The sequence below is a fragment of the Sinocyclocheilus rhinocerous genome, unplaced genomic scaffold, assembly GCF_001515625.1.
Source record: "Sinocyclocheilus rhinocerous isolate Xijiao unplaced genomic scaffold, SAMN03320098_v1.1 scaffold1899, whole genome shotgun sequence".
NCBI classification, from domain to species: Eukaryota; Metazoa; Chordata; class Actinopteri; order Cypriniformes; family Cyprinidae; genus Sinocyclocheilus; species Sinocyclocheilus rhinocerous.
In genome coordinates this window covers 4,069-11,878 of record NW_015660895.1, presented here as the reverse complement: position 1 = coordinate 11,878, position 7,810 = coordinate 4,069, and the positions used below count along the sequence as shown (strand labels likewise).

The window sequence follows — 7,810 nt, the reverse complement described above, 5'->3', positions numbered from 1 at the left end:
TCTTATTCTGTCGTCCTAACTGTCGTCCTGTTCTGTCGTCCTAACTGTCATCCTGTTGTGTCGTCCTAACTGTCATCTTATTCTGTCATTCTGTCTGTCATCTTATTCTGTCGTCCTAATCTGTCGTCCTAACTGTCATCTTATTCTGTCATCCTAACTGTCATCCTATTCTGTCGTCCTGTTCTGTCGTCCTAACTGTCATCTTATTCTGTCGTCCTAACTGTCGCCCTGTTCTGTCATCCTAACTGTAATCTTATTCTGTCATCCTTACTGTCGTCCTGTTCTGTCGTTCTAACTGTCATCTTATTCTGTCGTCTGTACTGTCGTCTTGTTCTGTCATCATAACGTTAATCAGCGCGGTAAAGTTAGTTTCACATTTCATATTTGACTAGGCTGCTTTAGGAACCGTCTGCAAATTTACCTCACAGTACAAAACGAAGTACAATAATTCATTCAAATTAATGTTCACAGGACTATAGTAAATGCCTAGTGGCAAACTGACTAAATATATTTTGCCGATGTCTCGCCTTAGACAATACTTCCAACATCTCCCTTACAGTCTGTACAGTACACAAATATTTTCATGAAAAAATTAGGCTACTGTATTTTTTTCCTTCATGTTACAAAGGTTGTAGGTTGTAGAAGACTGACTTATTACAGGTGAAATTTTGCCAATACCTGCTTTACTGGACGTACAGTGCACAAATATGTTTAGAAAAAAACTACTGTAATTCACCAAAAAGGCTTTTTCATGTTCCAAAGGTTGTAGTATGTTCCTAGATACAAGACTGACTTACTACGTGTGAGATTTTGCCAATACCTCCCGTCATATATGTACAGTACACAATTATTTTCATAAAAAATACTGTAGTACAACCTTTGGAACATGAAACAAAACAAAAAAACCTATTGGTAAATTACTAGTGAGCAAAACTCACTAAATATAAGACAACCTTTGGAACATGATAAAACCCTCTTAGTGAATAACTGTAGGTTTTTTTAAAAACTATTTGTGTACTGTACATACAGTAAGGGAGATATTGGCAAACTCTCACCTGTAGTAAGTCAGTCTTGCAACTAGGACTGTATTACAAGCATTAGAATATGAACAAACCCTTTTGGTAAATTACAGTAGTTTTTTTTCTAAGAATATTTGTGTACTGTATGTACAGTAAGGGAGGTATTGGCAAAATCTCACCTGTAGTAAGTCAGTCTTGTAACTAAGAGTGTACTACAACATTTGGAACATAAACAAACCCTTTTGATAAATTACAGTAATTTTTTTATATATTTGTGTACTGCACAAAGTAAAGGAGATATTGGCAAAATATCACCTGTAGTAAGCCAGTCTCATAACTAGGAATGTACTACAACCTTTGGAACATGAAAAAAACCTATTGATAAATTACTATATTTTTTCTAAAAATATTTTTGTACTGTACATACAGTAAAGGAGGTATGAGCAAAATTTCACAAATCATAAGTCAGTCTTGTAACTGCAAATGTACTACAACCTACAAAAAAAACTGTGTACAGTAATTTTTATGAAAATAATTGTGTACTGTACATAGGCCTATATGACGAGAGATACTGCCAAAACATCACATGTCAGTATCTAGAAACATACTACTTTCTAAACATTAATTTGAATTAATTATTATACTTTGTTTTGTACTGTGAGGTAAATATGCAGATGGTCCCTAAAGCAGCCTAGTTGAATATGAAATGTGAAACTAACTTTACCGTGGCTGATTTTTGGTTATGATGACAGAACAAGACGACATTAAGAATAAGATGACAGTTAGAACGACAGAACAAGACGATGGTAAAGAGGACAGAATAAGATGACAGTTAGGACGACAGTAAGGATGACAGAATAAGATGACAGTTAGGACGACAGAACAAGACGACAGTAAGGACAACAGAATAAGATGACAGTTAGGACGACAGAACAGGACGACAGTTAGGACGACAGAACAAGACGACAGTAAGGACAACAGAATAAGATGACAGTTAGGACGACAGAACAAGACGACAGTTAGGACAACAGAACAGGACGACAGTTAGGACGACAGAACAAGACGACAGTAAGGACAACAGAATAAGATGACAGTTAGGACGACAGAACAGGACGACAATTAGGATGACCGAACAAGATGACAGTTAGGACGATAGAATAAGATGACAGTTAGGATGACAGAACAGGACGACAGTTAGGATGACAGAACAAGATGACAGTTAGTTAAGACGACGTCAACAGACAACATACACGCCTACATATACTGATTTACCTGAACAAGTAGGCATTGACTGTAGACAAAGACAAATGTATAGTACAAAGCACAAAGCAGTCGACTCATTTTTGACACAAATGGAACCTCATAATTTAGATCTTAATGTTTATTGAAAATAATCAAATTTGAAGTCACCGTTATGGAGATAAGCATTTGCTTTAGCTGGGCTCTTGACCCTTGACTTTTAAACATTAGTTTATCTCTGGTTGATGTAATTGTGTTTATGTCAATCAGCACTTAATTAATCACATAATTATCTCATTAACTTTAACACTGCTTCAGTGTTACTTTAACACTCTTTTAGAGTGGGACCATATATGCTCCGAGCAGTGTTAATTTAACACTCGGGATTTTACTGTGTAGAGCTAACCTGATTTCTCTGGCTAGGTAAAATTACTTAATCTTGATATAAATCTCTAACCTGCAAATTCGTAGCACATGAAGCCAATACATCACAGCGTGACCTTGTAAATAAATTAAAAGAGCTTAAATGTAAAACTGCAGCATTGTAGGACATTGTAGACATTGCAGAGTGTGATGTCATTTCACAACTGTTGATATGTCTGCTGCCCTGTTATGACATGTATGCCATCGGACCTGGTTTAAACACAGCACCCAAGAGATGGGCAGCGCTTATCCAGCTGCCGTAAGCATGTTTGTTTAGTAGCATGAGAGATAAAAAGCGGTGAGCCCGACACTTATAAATGTTGTAACTATACCTCTTTGCACGAAGGGCCAGTGGCTGCTGAGCAAATTATAAAAAAGCAATGAATCACATTGCTTGTGGAATAATACATTTGAAGTCAGGTCGAGCTGTGTCAATGCAGTCTGACCAGCCATTTCAGCTGACAGGGAAGTGGCGAACTCCACATCTGACCTAATGGGTGATGAGCAGCTGAAGTGATTAGTGCTCTGAACACAGCAGACCGCCACGCTGAGGTGGGGGGCTGCTTATAAAGTGTCAATAAGGGGGCAACTTTCATGCTTTATATAAGCCAGATCGCCACTTCAAGGCAAGGGGCCATCCCAGATAGCAACATATTGTCGCTGTCATATGATGGCACTTGGGCGGACCGCTTCTGTTTGCCAGATCTGGGCCAAAAGCAGGCCATAGCAATGCCACATGTCAGCCAAGAGCAAAGAAATAAAACACACTGGACCTTATCTGAGCCACAAAATCTTCATATATTATTTATAGAGTCCTCTCAGCTTGTCTAAGCTTGTTACCAAAATAAGACCATACGCCTTATTTATAAACAATTGGTAATAGGTATGGGTGTTCGTATCCTGTATTTATGTAAAAAAAAACACAACAACAACATCATACTCTGTTCGGAATTAACCAGAGGTTGAATCACATTCAAACTATAATTAAAACTAATTATAGTCTTCTGGTGATGCTGATTTACTCAGAACTAGCAACGAATTTTAACGAGAACGAGTTTTATTCAATCAACAAAGAGTTTATAAAGGCTCATCATAAAGAGACCAATCAGGAAAAGTATTTCTAAAACATTAGATCTGCCACGGAGTACCGTGAAGGCCATCAACAAGACATGTAACAACAATATTCCATATTCTTCATCTGTCTAGGCCAGGGGTGCCCAAACTCGGTCCTGGAGGGCCGGTGTCTTACAGAGTTTAGCTCCAGCTTGCCTCAACACACCTGCTTGGAAGTTTCTAGTATGCCTAGTAAGACCTTGATTAGCTGCTTCAGGTGTGTTTGATTAGGGTTGGAGCTAAACTCTGCAGGACACCGGCCCTCCAGGACCGAGTGTGGGCACCCCTGGTCTAGGCTATTGGAGAGGGTGGATATATAAGTTCTGTCAGGAAACTCTAGATGGCGCATGGCTGATATGTCCTTAATGCAATTTGCTTGTAATCATATCATTATCTACATGGCACAGCTGATTCTTCCAAGTAGATATAACTGCAGACCGGAGATCTCCAAAATGGGGCGTGAACTCCAAAAGTGGGCAGAACCTCCAAAATGGGGCGGGGTCTCCTCAAGCAAAGACTTTCAGCATTGGCTCTGGCTCCAGCCAATTGAAATGACGTCGCTGTCGACCGGCTTACGTCACTTCCTAGTACACACTGTCGGTGTGAATGCAACCTTTTAAATGGTACTGGGAAATGGTTCACGCAAAATCGTCCCAGTACTTTCGTACTGTACATTTAGCTCTGGAACTAAAGCGGTGCGAAAGGCCCTATAGTTTCTAGTTCATCTAAAATAAAATATGCTATATAAGTAAATATTCTCCATGAGAGCAGAGCCCAAAGCTCGTGGCCAGTGTTGTTCGGACTGGAGTTTGAACATCTGCTTAATGATATAAACGGGAATCACGCACGAGCTCTTCCGCGAGCCGTCCCAGTGCAGCGCAGGGGAAAGATTTTACTCTATCGCTTTGTTCTAAGCAACGGAGGCGTCCCGGGGCTCGAAATTCGTAGGGTAGGAGGGGGTAGTGACACTGGGTGTAACTAAAAAGGTGCCATTGTCCGGTGAGGTCCGGTTGGGGAGTTACGGAACGATCTCATATCGCATAATCTTATTAACTGTTTATCTCCTGAACTGCATCTTTCTTTACCACGCTATTCAGCGCCAATCCCGCAGTGCAGTCAATTTCACTGGTTAAGGTTAGGGTCAGGTGTTTAGGGGTTAGCATTTTTTGTAGCATAGTGTAGGAAATCAACACTTTAATTGACACAACCAATAAAATCTTTAGAATCAGCTGTGGGGCGGAGTTTGCCCTGAAGTGGATTGGGGGAAAAAGTGCGCATGCGTGTCATGTGCCTGTATGTCAATGGGAGGAAGCCACGCCCTATTTTGGAGCTCCCACCCCGTTTTGGAGTTCTCCAGGCTGCAGTTATACCCTTCTCGATTCTTTTGCATCAACTTCCAATGAGCTTGCTGCTCAACAGTGAAATACTTGGCCAGTGTTTGCTGTAGTAGTTGCAGCGCACTTTCAGAAAGCATCTGAAATCAACATCTAAGATAAGTGAACGCTCTGTCATTCCATATCACTGTGCATATTGCATGGTCTGCTTATTTTCTAAATGAGCAAATAATAATACGTTTTTAACTAAGCGTGATGTTTAACAGTCTTGCATTTGATGCAGGAGTGAATTACTAAGCATAAATGCAATTGTGTTTATGCAGCAGCAAGCGGTCTGTATGTAATTGCTATGAGGATATGTCGACTAAGATGCAGATATGAGAACAGGTTAAAGTGAAATAAGCATTCGCACTTGTATTCACCATCAACCGGGGTTCACCATATATAGCTGTTTATGTTCATCCTATCTGTGCAGATATATGCATGTCTACCAGTACAGCAGCTTGTTTTCCTACACTCAGCAGCATGAATATTTTGGATTGAATTGTTCGTTTCTCATGTTTCATTCTTTGTTGGGGGGTAATTAATGTTATATGTGCAGCAGCAACATGTCTTACATGTTCACAGCAGCATGTCTTTGGATGTTTGGGCAAGTCTCTGTACTTTAACATTGCTGTGTCCATTACCATGCCAGTCTCTCAGAGAGTTGTCATGACAGAACTCACACACACAAAAAAAATAAAAATAGCCAAAATTGCATTGCAGTAGAATTTCACCTCCAGCCAGCTGCTCAGATTAGCCACCATCATGCAATTCTCTAGAAATTTTTAATCTATATCAACAGATTAAAAAGGGTTATTCCTATTGTGGATTGAGTTACTAATCAGCCTATCATGTGAAGATAATGGCACCTTTGTGGAACTTTAATTTTATTAGACTGAAAAATCTATGCAATGCAAATATCTTTGCATTTACCAGTGTTGCATTTCATGAAAGAAATGTCACTATAGTGTATTCGTATTGGCTTTATAAATTGGATCAAAACATAACACTTTAAGACTAATTAAACCCTTAACTTATTCTTTAAATTTGCATCTAAATCTAGGCCTTATGTAACAGGGAATTAGGGTACTGGACCACTGAATGAGTATACCATTCTTACACATAAAAAAATAAAACAATAAATATTTTTGTTCCAAGACATCATCATGTGATATTGCCAAGAAATGAAACAGAACAAAATCAATTAAATTAAAGTGTTTTAAGCAGAGATCCAAAAACAGTCAAAATGACTAAAAACTGAGCATTGTGTGCGAATGTATTAAGATTATACCCCCTCAAGCAGCTGAATTGGCTTTTTTATTGGTTATTTAAATCTAGCAGAGTGGGAACATGGAACAACTTATGTTCTAAAAAAGATATCAAACAGCCTTCCACAAATGTGAAGGTGTGGTCATGATGCGATTTTTTTCAAAACACCTCAATATTTGACAAGCAATATCAAATATTACTAAGGTAAGTCACTCTCAAAACAATGTCTGCTTCCTACATTGTATACAAGACTGTAGATAGACGAATGTTAAGTATCTCTATCTCAGTCTTTTTGTCCCAGAAACAAAAGCAGAATTTGAATTCATTCAAAAACAGTCTTTAATCTTTTCCTCTCCTCTCTTGCTTGCCTCTCTCACTTTATTGCCTGTACCTTCCCTGCAAGTTTTTTAAAACTTCATATACTATAAAAGATTTCCTACCTCTTCAGTTGTTCCCGTGTTACTTCTAATGTTGTTGCAGCTGCTGCAGACAATATTAGCAAATACAGGCAAAATACAGCAGACTACTTTAGGTGTTTGATAGTTGTCCTCAAAATATGAAATGTTTTTCAATCAAGAATAGAGGGCTGGAACTACTCAGAATTACATGTTTTTGTGTCAGCATTTGTGACGCCAAAACGACGCAAAATATTTTGCCTCAGTGCATGTGTCTTGTCTTGACATGCCAGTCCAAGTCTACACACACATCCTCTGCCTAGACATGCTGGTTCAGCAAACTCCAAAGGCCTTGGAATGGAAAAAAGGGAGTGTGAGAAAGAGACATGGGTTGAGGAACATAAAATCAGAGGCACAAATACAGACAGACAAAGGAACGGAGACAAAAAAGTCAGAGATAAACCATGCAAACATCCTTTACGTATAATAAAGAATACAGAAATTAGCTATCAAAATAGGGACATATATACATATACATATAAATAGTTTTAGAAATGTACCCTGTATACTTTTCTTTATACAGTAAATACTGCAACCTAACTGGAACAATTTCTGCATTTTAACAAATTTTAATCAGTAGATAAACACACACATACACAGTAAAATCCCGAGTGTTAAATTAACACTGCTCGGAGCATATATGGTCCCACTCTAAAAGAGTGTTAAAGTAACAATGAAGCAGTATCTCATTAAAGTTAATGAGACAATGATGTGATTAATTAAGTGCTGATTGAGCATTAGTGATGAACACCTGCTGTTAACAAGCAGAATCACTGAAGAAAAGAGAAACACAAGAACTACAACTGACTTTAGTCACAGCCTTAAATGAAATCAACTGAAATAATAGACATTAAATCTCTCAAGATCTCAGCAGACGATGATTAATCATCTCCACAAACAGCATCACCAACTTCAA

The 7,810-nt window shown here is 38.5% G+C and overlaps 1 protein-coding gene across 1 annotated transcript in view; it reads right to left on the bottom strand.

Moving 5' to 3' along the window:
• Positions 1-7,052, bottom strand: part of amotl1 (angiomotin like 1) — a 50,662-nt gene extending 43,610 nt beyond the window's left edge. Inside the window, exon 1 of the mRNA XM_016535629.1 lies at positions 6,880-7,052. The gene's annotated coding sequence lies outside the window, so the exon portion shown is untranslated. The remainder of the gene's footprint in view (positions 1-6,879) is intronic.
• Between the last annotated feature and the right edge of the window lie 758 nt (positions 7,053-7,810).